Here is a 14207-nt window from a genome sequence, read left to right on the forward strand (position 1 = left end):
GGTCCCATTTGTCGTCTTCCTTTGCATGTATTCTTGCCCATTTTAGACGTTTTTCTAGGGTTTTGTGGTCCGCTATTTTACTGGCAAGCTCGAAGGATGAGTTTGTGGGTGTCGGGTGTAATGACGGAGACTGGTGTTACGTTGGCGTACTTCTTTATTCGTCGGTGGACCGTCGACCGTCCTGTACCGATGTTCGCGAGCGAGTGTCGATCGCATGCCTTCGACCGACCAATTCTCCCTCGCGTCAGTCGATTGTTTAACAGATGGCGACCGTCCCCGAAGCCGATCTTCACGTGTTTCGCTGCGGCTTTCCGAGGACGGTCGCCGCCGCGTATACAATGTATGTTGTCGGTGGTCGGCGTGCTCTTTGCGCGGGCCGCCACATCACCACCCTTGGTGAAATTAGGGGTTCGCTCGCTTTTATTTATCGCTACAAGTTTACTATTTACAATACTATATACATTGTTGCTTACAAACTACTTACACTAATGACTAAATCTAAGGAGTCGCCGCATAGTGGTCGGGAAAATGAACGCGCCTTCCCGATCTTGTGGAGCGTTCGATTTGCTCCCCCGTACTGGGGACCGGAGCATCGCTGTTGACCCCCCGCGGCGAGGGCCTGTCCGGTGTACCCTGCTCGTCGTCGTTCAGCAGGTACGCGGGTTTGAGGCGATCTAACGACACCGGAACCACTCGATCTTTAACGCGAATGTTAAAGTGTTTCGGGTGCCGCTCAATCACCTCGTAAGGACCGTCGTACGCAGGCTGCAAAGCACTTTTCAGTGCGCCGTGCCTCACGAACACCTGCGTCGTCGTATTGAGGTCCTTGAATACAAATGTTTTCTTTTTTCCGTGGCGCGTTACAGGCGTCGGACGCAACCCACGGAAATGTTCGCGTAATCTCGCGATGAACGCCTCGTCGTTAACGTTCGCGTCTCGCCGGTCTAAAAGAAGCTCGCCCGGTAGGCGAATCGGTTCGCCGTAAACCATTTCGGCGGAGGTCGCTTGAATGTCCTCCTTCCAGGCGGCTCGAATGCCCAGAAGGACGATCGGCAACGCGTCGGCCCAGCTGTCCGCGTGGCAAACGATTGCCGCTTTCAGCTGGCGGTGGAATCGCTCCACCATGCCGTTTGCCGCCGGGTGGTACGCGGTCGTACGGTGGTGTTTCGTACCGATAAGGTGCGACAACTGCTTGAACAACGCAGATTCAAATTGTCGCCCTTGATCGGTAGTGATTCAGTGGGGTGTACCGTATCGGGCGATCCACCCCGAAAATAACGCGTACGCCACCGTCTCGGCGGTGATGTTTTCGACGGGGAACGCCTCCGGCCAGCGCGTGTAACGATCAACGCACGTCACGCAGTATCGATATCCCCTCGACATCGGCAACGGGCCTACTATGTCCACGTGGACGTGTTCGAAACGCGCCGAAGGAATTCGAAAAGTACCGACCGGAGCAGACACGTGTCTACCCGTTTTCGCCCGTTGGCATGGTACGCACGCTCGTGCCCAGGCTTTGCAATCTTTTTGCATACCTGGCCAAACGAATCTTTGTGCGACCAATTTCGCGGTCGCCTTGGCACCGGGGTGCGCAAGATTGTGTAGCGACGTGAACACGTGTTCTCGGAACTCCCTCGTTACGAATGGTCGTAACGCGGAAGTCGAAACGTCGCAGTACAACTCGGTGTTGTCGCTCGGTAAATCTATTTTCTTGATATTAAGAGAGGAGTCGGGTGATCGCAGGAGCGTTCGGAGCTCCTCGTCCTCTCGCTGCGATTTCGCGAGTTTCGCGTAATCTATCGCGGTAGAGATCTCCGCTATCCGGGACAGAGCATCGGCGACCACGTTGTCTCGACCGGCCACATGCCGAATGTCGGTTGTGAATTGGCCGATGAGGTCCAGATAGCGGAACTGTTGCGGCGTATGTTTTTCGGGGCGCTGCGCGAACGCGAAAGTTATGGGCTTATGGTCGGTAAAAACCGTGAATTCGCGACCCTCGACCATATGCCGAAAATACCGTACAGCCTTGTATATCGCGAGCAGTTCCCGATCATACAGACTGTATTTGCGCTCGGCCGCCGTTAACTTCTTTGTAAAGAAAGCCAACGGCTGCCATTCGTCGCGTGACCGCTGCTGCAACGCAGCGCCTACCGTGAAATCCGATGCGTCGCTGAAGATCGCAAGGGGCAGCGTGGTGTCGGGATGGGCCAGAAGAGCTGCGTGCGCCAGGCTTTCCTTGCACCTCTCGAAGGCCTCGATTCGCTCCGGAGTCCATGTCACCGGTGCTCGTCCCTTCACGTTACCCTGGAGGGCCGCGTTGAGTGGCGCCTGCATCTCGGCGGCCGTTCGCACGAATTGTCGATAAAAGTTTATTACGCCCAGAAACTGTCGCAGCTCTTTCACCGTTTCCGGGCGCGGGAAAGTTCGAATCGCTTCGACTTTTTCTGGAAGCGGTCGGGTACCGTGCGCGGACACTGCGTAGCCGAGAAACGTCACCTCCGGTGCACCGAACACACACTTAGCACAATTGACGAGCACCCCGTACTCGTTTAGGCGGGAAAAAAGTTCGCGTAGGTGCTCTTCGTGTTCCTCGACTGAGCTCGATGCGACCAGAATATCGTCTATGTAAACATAGCACCAGTCGAGGCCGCGTAACACTTCGTCCATGAACCGCTGGAATGTCTGCGCTGCGTTGCGAAGTCCGAAAGACATCCAGGGGAATTCAAACAGACCAAACGGGGTCGTGATCGCGGTTTTCGCGATGTCCTGCGGGTTCACCGGTATCTGATTGTATGCGCGCACCAAGTCTATCGTAGAAAACACGCTTTTTCCCCCCAAGCGCTGCGCGAAATCTTCGATGTGCGGCACCGGATATTTGTCCGCGATTGTTCTCGCGTTTAATGCGCGGTAATCCCCGCACGGTCGCCACTCGCCGCTTTTCTTCGGTGTCAGGTGTAGGGCCGATGACCAACAGCTTTCGGATCGGCGCGCTGTTCCGTCCCTCACCATCGCCTCGAATTCCGCCTTAGCGATGCGGAGTTTATCCGGGGCCAGCCGACGGGGCTTGCACGATACCGGCGGGCCTGGCCTCGTCCGGATGTGGTGCTTTGTCGCGTGTTTGGCCGTGCGGTGTCCTCCCGACGGCCGCGTGAGGTCCGGGAATCCCGTGAGGATCCTGTGGTAGGTGGACTCACCGGAAATCGCCTTCACGCTATCGGCACAACACGTCACTATACGACCAGCCGCCGACAGCGTCGTGACACCGTCTATTAGTTTTTTCGCGCGCATATCAACTAGGAGTCCGTAGTGGCTCAAAAAATCGGCGCCGATTATCGGGGTTGTAACGTCCGCGATCACAAACCGCCACGAAAAGTCCCGACGCAGGCCGAAGTTCAACGCGAACCTCACGGAGCCGTACGTCGTGATCGTTGAACCGTTCGCGGCGTAAAGTTCATATGCCGTCCTTTCGCGTGCACCACTCACGCGCGAACGCGGGAAAACGCACAGGTCGGATGCTGTGTCCACCATGAAGGTGATTTTTGTTGTCCGATCCGTCACGAACAGGCGGCTTGGGGCCGGCGCAGAGTCGTTCGCCGCCATCATCGACGCCCTTCATTCGCGAGGACCGCGCGACTTGGACCGCGCGCGGCGAGTGTCCATACCGACGCGAAGGGCCGCGATTTCGCGGCGGAGTTCCGCTATCAACGCCTGGGTCTCGTCCATTCGACTCGTCGATGCGGCGTTGACCTGCGGACGAGACCTCGATGACGGCATCGGCGAGGGCCGCGAGGTCGGACAGCGGGTCCTTCCGTCTCGTCACCAGCACAGTTTGTACGTTCGGTGGCAGCCGCGCCATCCACAGAGTCTTCAGGAACTCGTCTGTCACGGCACCCGCGGCGAGGCCCTGCAGGCGTCGCAGGAAGACGGAAGGCTTCCGGTCCCCGATCTCCTCGTGTTCCAGCAGGTTTCGGATGTCCCGTTCCTTGGAATCCGCGATGCGCCGTATGAGCTCCGTCTTGAGCGTTTCGTACATATTGCTCTCCGGCGGGCTGCCGATAATGTCGACCACTACGTCAGCGTACTTGTTCTCCAAGTTCGCTGTGACGTAGTGGTACTTTGTGACGTCCTGCGTGATCCCAGACAGGACAAACTGGGATTCCAATTGCTGGAACCATATTCGTGGGTTCTTTTCCCAGAACGGTGGGATTTTTATGGCCACTCGTGCTACGCCCGCCAAGGGTACGACGTTGGCGTTACCGGGCACTAGCGGGTCAGTCATCGCTGCGTTCCGTAATTAATTTTTTTTTTATGCACCCGAACTGCACACTACCGCGGTTCACTCTGCCTTTGCGCGACAGATCACGTCGGGGTCCTGTACCGATGTTCGCGATCGAGTGTCGATCGCATGCCTTCGACCGACCAATTCTCCCTCGCGTCAGTCGATTGTTTAACAGATGGCGACCGTCCCCGAAGCCGATCTTCACGTGTTTCGCTGCGGCTTTCCGAGGACGGTCGCCGCCGCGTATACAATGTATGTTGTCGGTGGTCGGCGTGCTCTTTGCGCGGGCCGCCACAAGTTTTTCATGCTCCCTACTCTTCTTTGGACTAAGTTTGGAAATTTTGTGTATAAAGACATAATGCCCATCCCGCCTTCTTTTACCCTAGTGTGAAAATAGGCTATGGGTACATCCATGGGAAGATGTAACCATTTTCTTGCGTATTGTCTTACTAGTCGGTCCAGTTTCCTTAAGGTGACGTAGTTTATTCTGCCTAGTACCATATTGTGTAGAAATCTTGGTAAAAGATACGTTTTTAATATTATTAGTCTTTGCTGAGGCTTCAGCGGGGCTTTGCTTATCCTTTCCAGGTAGGTTTCTATATTAAATTTCTCTTTTGCGGGTCCACGTACTGTGAAGGTGACGCCTAGGTGTTGCCATTTATCCAGGACACCAATTTGAGGTATGGTATTTCCTTCGATGTTAAAAATTTCTTGTTCTATAATTTTCATTTTCTTTTCTTTCCCAGATGGAATTAGGGAAAGGCATTTACATTTGCCGGGCGCAAGGGCGAGACCATGCTTCCCCATTTTCGTTGTGACCTCATTGATTAGTGTCTGCAGGCCTTCCTTGGTACTGGCTATTAGAATCAAGTCATCAGCAAATGCTGAGGCATTTATCATCAGATTTAATATTTCGTATCCTATAATTAGCGAGGTTGCTTTGATTATTTCGTCCATTACCAAATTGAAGATGTTTGATGACAGTGGGTCACCCTGTGTTTGGGATTTGCTGCGAGTGGCGTCAGATCTCGAACGCGAGATCCACCGCTCCGCCCCACTATTGGCAGGTGATCGTGTCGCCGCGAGATCGACGGTCGATCGACGGCGAGTCGTGCCATAGGCTGTCGCCGCCGGATAGATTATCGACGCCGCTAATAGAAATTCTATTGGCCCGGGTTCAAATTCGGCAAGTCATCGTTCCGGCGGTGATAGAAAACCGCTCGCGACTCGCCGACGATCAGATCGTCAGTTCATCTCCAAGCGTTAGCATTCGAAATCGTTCTTATCTTCAATCGTTAATAAGTAGCTAAGACGTCGTGCGTCGTGGGACCGGTCTAGCTACAGCGATTCGGTATCTGGATTCTCAGCAGCTCAGCTGAGAATAATTCTGCAGTTTCTCGGTTTCATACATTTATTGTAACCTGAAGTCCAACCGGGCAGTTGGCTTCACCTTGTACATATTCTTTGTAAAGTTCGTAAGTGACGAACCGCTAGCCGGTAGAATAAAGTGCTCGTCCCGTACAGCAGAGTTTATTCTTCGTTCCAATCCGTAACACCCTGTCTTACTCCTTGTCCCGGCTTAATGGTGTCTGACTTGTTCCCATTGACTTCGATGTATATTTCTGATTTCTTATATAGACTTTTAATATACTGGGTTACCTTTTCAGGGATTTCTCTCTTTCTTAGTGCCCAGAGGATGGAGTCATGTGACACAGAGTCGAAGGCTTTCTTGATGTCTAGGAATGCGAGGTGAAGTTGCTTCTTGTCATTCCAGGCGTCTTCCATTATTGTTGTGAGTATGTAAATTATCTCTGCTGCTCCATCTGCTCTTATGAAGCCACGTTGTCTTTCATCCGGTTTCAATTCTGTATATAATCGATTTGCTAATATTTAATTATAGTGTCTTACGATCACTGAGGCTATCGTGATCGGCCGATAGTTGGATGGATCTTGGGGATTGCCTGCTTTGGGAATCAATACGGTTCTCGCTCTGGACCATTCGACAGGTACTTCTGCTGCGAATAATAAGATGTTCATTATAATTGTTTTTATTACTGTTGGCACATTTCTAGACCATGTTAGTGGCGATAGACCATCAGCGCCTTTGGCTGTGTCACTATTTGGTTTGAGTTTTTCGGTTTCCCGGCATGATATTGGTTCAACTATTAATGAGTTATTCATATTTGTGATCTGATTCCTAGAGATTGCAGGATTACTGTTATTCCGTCTTTCAATGATGGGTTTCCAATATCGTACTTGTTCAACCAGTGATACATGGCTATTTGTTTCTGGTTTGCCATCAAGGATCATATGAGCAGTTTTTGTTATACTCTTTTTCCACATTTTTTGAGTTTCTGCATATTCATTTTTACGTTTTATTCTTTTTGAGGTGTTCTGATCGATATTTGGTGTTTCAGGAGTATACCTGTTCGTGTAGACTGGATCTCCAAAGTTGCCTTTGAACCATTCATTTAGATGCTTGCTGGGGTCACGTTCTTGTCTTACGTCTTCAACTGCGTACGCTAGAGAATATTTCGCTGGATCCTCACAATCTGCAGAACGGAGGTAGGTTAATGCTAGATTACACCACTGAAATATTATGGTCATCTGTTCTGTATGTTGGCTGTTGCTCACATTCGTTGTCTCTTCTCCTCTATTCCGTTCTTCTTGGTAGGTAGAAATATTTTCTGTTTCAGGTTCATTCGTTGCTGTATTATGGATTCTGGTGTTTTGGTACGTATCGCTTCTATTTGTATTTTGATTTCTAGGACTATAACCTTGGTAGGTATTTGTATTTTTTGTTTCAGGTTCATTGGTTGCTGCACCATGTCTTCTGGTGTTTCGGTAAGTATCACTATTATTTGCATTTTCATCTCTGGGATTATATTCTTGGTAGATAATTGTATTTTCTCTTTCAGGTTCGTTTGTTGCTGTGCCATGGATTCTGGTGTTTTGGTAAGTTTCGCTACTATTTGCATTTTGATCTTTAAAATTGTTTTCTTGTTCTTCCGTTTGTGATTCATTGTGTTCTGTTTCAGCCAGTTCTGTCAGCATTCCTCTGTATTTGACTGATTTACGAAGTGACTTTACTGATTCCAGGGTCCGTGGCGGGTCCAGCTTCACTTTATTTAGTAAGTATTCATTTATTTTATTTTTGATTTGAGTAGGTGCTCTCAACTCAGCTTGTGCTAATCGTCCGAGATCTTCAGCTTGCCATCTAGGTTTCTTTCTCTCTGTAATTATTGTTTTGTTTGTTTCTTCTCGGTGGGCTGAGGACTTGTGCACTCCTAAGCCTCTAAGGGTTCTAAGGGAATTATCACAGAATACGCAGTAGAATCTTGGTTGCGTTGTTGCATTAACATTTGCACTGGTTAGATTGGAGGCTTGAGGGCTATCAATGTTAGAGTTTGTTGGAGTAGGAAAGAGGAATGGTCCACTGGATGGTGGTATTGTGATACCTCCATTATTTGTAGTCAAATTTTGTAAATTGTTGCCAGTGGAAGGCACTCCTGTCGGAGTGCTTTGACTTCTTATTTGGTTATCGCATGTTGTTGTATTGCGGCCGGTTCGTGGGGTGTTTGTATTCGGAAGGGTTTGTACCGGCGGGTTGTCAATCCCCCCTTCCGATCCCCGTGGGCAACTAGAGCTCGCTATATTGTCGGTTCCATCATTATTGGGTTTTTCATCATTATTGGGCATTTTCTCATATCCAGTGCTGAATGATTTGTCTCTGTATATCCGAAGTTGTCACAGTTTTTACATTTTAGTTTTGTTTTGTTTTTACATTCTCTTGAGTCGTGGCTTTCCGCACAGTGTCCGCATGTAGACGAAGCTGCAGTACAATTCTTTGCTAGATGGTTATATTTGAGACACTTATAACACTGTAGCACTCTTAAATAGTCTTCTGCTCTACAGGATTGGTAGTCGATAAAGATTCTTTCTTGCTCCATTATCTTGTTTCTGATGAAAGGGGTTACTTCAATAATTAAATTTCTCTGTTTTTTAACACCTATGTAGTATTCCGTAATTGGACGAATCCCTAGTCTATGTTCTCTAACGCCAAGTGCCTCCGCTATGGCGTCAGGCGTTTCCTTGAAAGCAATATTAGCTGGTAGGTCCTTTACTAAGATTCTCGGTTTCAATTTTTCTCTTGTTTTGACCATTAGTCCAATTTCCTTTAGCTTATCGGATTTCTGTAATTTTTCGATATCAACTGTCTGCGCTATTACCTTAATTGCCAACGAGTTAAGGGTTATTAGGTGAATCACTCTTAAATTGTATTCTATCGGTTTAATTTTTTCCTTGAGGACTTTCTTGATTTCCATTGCTGATTTAAATTTGTTAAGATCTTCAGGACGTGGAATAATCCAAAATTCAATTCCTGAATTTTGTTGATTTATGCGTTTGCTTGGCCTGGTACTTGAGGTTTTGCTTGCCGCTGTTGCATACGTAAGACTCGAGGGGGCAGCTTTTGATATTTGCACCGCTTGTTGCATCTTGCCTACTACTTCCTTGACTTCATTGGAGAGAACTGATTTGAAGTTTGTTTCCAAATTCTTGTTCAGAACATTATTAGATTCAACAATGTTCTCTAGGTTCTTGTTGGAATTTCCTATTTCTGTCTGTATTATTTCTTTAACATTCCAAATAATGCTTTCTTCCATTGAGATTATCTTTTCGTCAAGTTCTCTTCTTAGCTGTTCGAATTGTTCTGACGACTCGTGTTTGGTATTGCTCGTTATAACAATATCCCTAATGGGGGCCACAGCCGCCCATTTTGCTGCTATCTCCGTGTATGCTCTTGAAATTCTTGTATATACATGATGGAAGTAGTTGATGGCTTCATCCACTGCTTGCGTTCTAGTTTTAGGTTCTTTAGTTGGTTGGGATATGCTGATATTGTAGAGATGACGTTTGATTTCTTCGTCTATCTTATTTAATTCCTCTAGTGGTATTGATAGCTTTGTTTCTCTTGTTTCAGATGTTGCTGATGGTGACAGGTTCGGTTGTGATATCGCTTTTCTTTTTCTCGCACTATTCGATGTGCTTTCGAATTCCTCCATTTTCGTCAAGTTAGGTATAGGTTCCCAAGGATGAGCACCACTGCGAAGACCTTCGGAATTAGTACCTCTGCCAGGATCCTCAAATTGAGCACTGTTGCGTTTTCAGGAAAGTTTTTTTCTTTTTTTTTTTGTTCAAAGAAAATTTAATTTGGGAGCCCCAGGTTGAGCACCATTGACTTCTCTAATTAATACACTACTATTAAGTTGATTTATTGTTCTTATATCGGAGTGTACAGAGACAGAGAGAGAAATTAAATTGTAGTAAGGTGTGCTAGCCCAGGTTGAGCACCTCTGCACTTTGTTATTAGCGCACCAGTATTGCTCCTGTCACGTTAAATTATTGTTCTTTCTGTTCTTTAATCGGTGTGTACTGAGACAGCGAACGAAGTTAATAAGAACGGGGACCCCAAGGTTGAGCACACCTTCACTTTGTTAGTTACCACTCAATTATTCTAATAGAAATTTATTTATTTATTCTTAGGTATAGAGAGAGACACTCGCTCCTGAGCGGCGATTGGTTGCTCGAAAGGATCCGACCAATCAGCGCGCAGGACGGTTTTCAATACGAGTTTGCCACTCTATACACAACTCATGACTGTATTCTATGGCTGTTCGCCGAGCACGTGTTCATTTAATACATTTTCAAATCCCGAAATGATAGTCATCCGTGCACCGATTTTTATAAAATAAATCTCAGTTTACTCACACTGCTACTTAGAATATATTCCGATAAAAATTTTTGGGTTTTATAGAGCACTTGTATTGTTTAAATTTCTCTCTAATAAGTTGTAACGGGTATAGCTAAGGCCCGCGACTTCCCCGCCTAACACCGTGCCTACCACCGCCCCACTCCCAGCGAGCGCGCCGCGAGACCACGGCCGAGCGCAGCCTCCCGTCGCGGCCGCGAGGTGGCCACCGCGTCGGTACGGCTGCTCGCTAGTTTAAGTGGGCGGTGGGAGGAATAAATAGGCCACGAGAACAGCCAAACGGGGCAGTCGAGGCAAGGCATCCGATGCGCCGTAGAGAGCCGATCTCCGCAGAGCACCTCTACCGCCACATAAGGCCTCGACCGTACCTCCGACCAACCGCACCCCGTTCCTACGGAAACCACCGTTCCCGCCAAACACCACCGTTCCCGCATCCGAGCCTGCACCGTGCAAACGGGCCGGAATCCCTCCCCCGAGGGGCGCAAGCCTACGGGAAACTAGTTCGAGCCGGCACCGTGCAAACGGGCCGTAATCCCTCCCCCGAGGGGCGCAAGCCTACGGGACCTTCCTTTTTTTCCGTGGGAAAATGCGTTACGCATACCCCGACTCCCTGGGGGGGAGTCGGGGTTATGTGGGACTGCCCTTGGGGAAAATCCCCAAAGGCTACACACTAAAAACCCACGCCCACCTAAGCTAAAGGGCAGGTGCCTGGATCACGCGAGTACTCAACAGGACACCTCCCAGCTATCATCATAACCCGGAGGAGGGGTTAACCTCCCCCACTGTCTACGCTATAAGACCCCGGGCGGAGGGACCCGCCCGAGGAGGGTGTCCCGAAGGAACCAGCCCCGGCCGAGGCAGGAAGACGCCGCCACCAGAAGGAAGGGTCGTCGGAGGTGCGATCCGGCACGCCCCGACCATTCCTGACCCAATACCCCCCACGGATCCCCATCCCCCATCGGGGAGGGACGGACCGACACCCCCCCACACCGGGAAACTAACCCGGGGGTCTCGGCCTATCATGGGGGGAGCTATGCTCCCCCCCGGGGCCCGGGTCAGCTCACGCCCCGGCCCCCCAAGTTCGCCGCCACCAGTTGTGGGGGCATGACAGGGCGCGGCGAAACTCCCCGCGCCAACCCCACTCCGCCCCCCAACACCGAGGGCACACGTTGACGCGGGGGAGACCCCCGAGCCCTACCAGCCCTCGCCGCTCCCCTCCTGGAGGGCACACGTCGGCGCGAGGGTCGTCCCCGCGCCCACACCCTCCTGGCCGAGCCCGGGTCACGTTCCCGGGCCCGCTCGGCGGCCTCCTTCTGCTTCATAACTTCATCGCAGAAGGAGGCCACCGCCTTCCACGACCCCACGCTGCCGACTATGTGGTCGACCACGGTCGACAGCGCGAGGTCCCACCCGCCCACTGCGGCTCTCAGGACACGGCGCGGCCCGGCCCAAGCAGGGCACTCCTCCAGGGTATGCCGCGCCGTGTCGACATGTTCGCCGCAGTGGTGGCACTGCGCAGTCGGATCGCGCCCCATTCTGTGCAGGTACTCTCCGAAGCAACCGTGGCCGGAGAGCACCTGCGTGAGGCGGAAGGTCAACCTTCCCCGCCTCCTGCACCATATATAATATATGGGCAGGAGGGCCCGGACAATCGGACGTGTGGAGAGCTCCAACAGCGCCCTCCACTCCGAAAAAGCTTCCGCCCGGGCCTGGCGATTCTGGCCCTCAAGCTCCAACTCTTCCTCGCGCGTGAGTTCCACCCCCGGCGGGCGGCGGAAGGAGCGGGCGATCTGGTATAACTTCGTTCGCTCCGCCGCCACCACAGTGAAGGGTGGAATCACGGCGAGGAGTCCCGCCGCCTCGGTGGAGATGGTGCGGTACCCCCGTATGACCCGCAGGGCCAGCCGCCGCCGTACTCTCTCCAAAAGTTTACGGCTGGGCGTGCTGGCCCCGAGCGAGCGGTGCCACACGGGGGCCCCATACAGGGCAATAGACCGCACCACCTCCATATAGAGGCGGCGTACTTTCAAATCCGGCCCCTCGACATTCGGCAGCAGCCGCGCCAACACGGCTGCCGTCCTCTCCAGTCGGGGGGCGAGGAGCTCGAAGTGCCCATCGAATTGCCAGCGGCCGTCTATGACCAGGCCCAGGTACCTCATCCTGGGCCCGATCTCGACGGAGGTTTCAGCGACACGAATCCGGTGGTCCTGACCACGGGGTAGCCGCCACGGCCGAGGCGATCCGTACATCCAGATCGCCTCGGTCTTTGCGGCGGCCACGGTCAACCCCATCCTCCGGATTCGCCCGACCACGCGGGCCAGGGCGGCCTCACCCAGGTGCCTGGTTCTCCTCCAGTCCTCCCCCTCGGCATAAACCGTATCCGGGGGGAGGACAACCCGCAGCACCGCGTCGTACGCCAAGTTCCACAGGAGCGGTCCGAGGACCGACCCCTGCGGGAGGCCGCGGTGCGTCTCCCTCGTCTGCACAATGCTATACCGGCCGGTAAACACCGCCGACCACGTCCCGGAGATAGGGGGGCACCTGGAAATATTCCATCGCCCCCACTATCTCCTTCCAGGGCAGGGCGTTGAAGGCGTTGGATATATCCAACGACACGGCTATCAACACCCTGCCCCGAACGACAGCCCGTTCACGGAGGAGGCGCAGACGCTCCAGGGCGTCGATTGTGGAGCGCCCCCTCCGGAATCCACACTGGCTGTCGCTCAGGTCGGGACCACCCCGCGACAGATGCTCGACGAGGCGGGCGGCAATTATCCTTTCGAATAGCTTGCCCGCCTCGTCGAGTAAACAAACCGGCCGGTATGCAGAGGGAGACTCTGCGGGTTTCCCCTCCTTTTGGAGGAGAACCAGGCACGCTTCTTTCCACTCCTTGGGGAACCTACGGGACCTTCCTGCTAACCCGACCGACCCTCCGACGCTGAGGCGATACCGCCACGATACCGAACCACCGCCGCGATACCGCGCCGCCGCGCTACCGATCCGCCGCGATACCGCCGCAATCGCGCCACCTGTGGGCACCCACTGTACATAGAGAGAATACGGACAATAATCAAGAGTATTCTACTAGCAAACGGCTATTTATTCCTCCTCGAGGCGCTACCGACCCCTGGCAGCCGGCTGAGTCGGCATTTCCTCCACCCCGACGGAGACCCGTCACAAAGTTACTGGTGACACTTGCTGTACCTAGTTTATGACAGCGCTGTCACTCGCGAAAAGTTTTCACTCTGCTCATAGTCTATGACTGTTCGCCAAGCACGTGTTCGTTCCGAAAAGTTTCCACTCTGCTCATAGTCAGTGGCTGTTCGCCAAGCACGTGTTCGTTCACTATATTTTCAAATGACAAAATAATAATCATCCGTGCACCGATTTTTATGAAATAGATCACAAATTACTCGCACAGACGCCCAGTATATCCTCTAATATTTATATTCCGGTTTTGTAACGCACTTATAACAGTTTATTCAATTAAATCTTTCTAGTGATACTTGTTGTTTTGTCTGTGGAAATGTATTCACTCGCGAGAAGTTTCCACTCTGCTCATAGTCAATGACTGTTCGCCGAGCACGTGTTCGTTCACTATATTTTCAAATGACTAAATAATAATCATCCGTGCACCGATTTTTATGAAATAGATCACAAATCACTCGCACAGACGCCCAGTGTATCCTCAAATATTTATTTTTCAGTTTTGTAGAGCACTTATAACAGTTCATTCAATTAGATCTTTCTAGTGACACTTGTTGTATTGTCTGTGGACATGTATTCACTCGCGAAAAGTTTCCACTCTGCTCATAGTCAATGACTGTTCGCCGAGCACGTGTACATTTATTATAATTTTCAAATTGTAATAAATCAGCCATCCGCGCACCGATTTTTACGATACATGGCTCAAATACTCGTGCCAAAATCGTGCACAATTCCAGCACAATATTTTCTTTCGAAAAGTTATACTTTTTACTTCAGGCACGTTTAAAGTTTCGAGCTGTCAACACGTGGTCGGTTACTATTTTATCGCTCGATTATGGCAATTTTCTATTGTTCTCATCACATTTTCACATATATTCTATATATAGTTCTGTTCGGAATTCTTAGCACTTTCACTGATACACATTGTACTATTAAATGCTGAATTTATAA

This window comes from Halictus rubicundus, unplaced genomic scaffold (genome assembly GCF_050948215.1).
Source record: "Halictus rubicundus isolate RS-2024b unplaced genomic scaffold, iyHalRubi1_principal scaffold0099, whole genome shotgun sequence".
NCBI classification, from domain to species: Eukaryota; Metazoa; Arthropoda; class Insecta; order Hymenoptera; family Halictidae; genus Halictus; species Halictus rubicundus.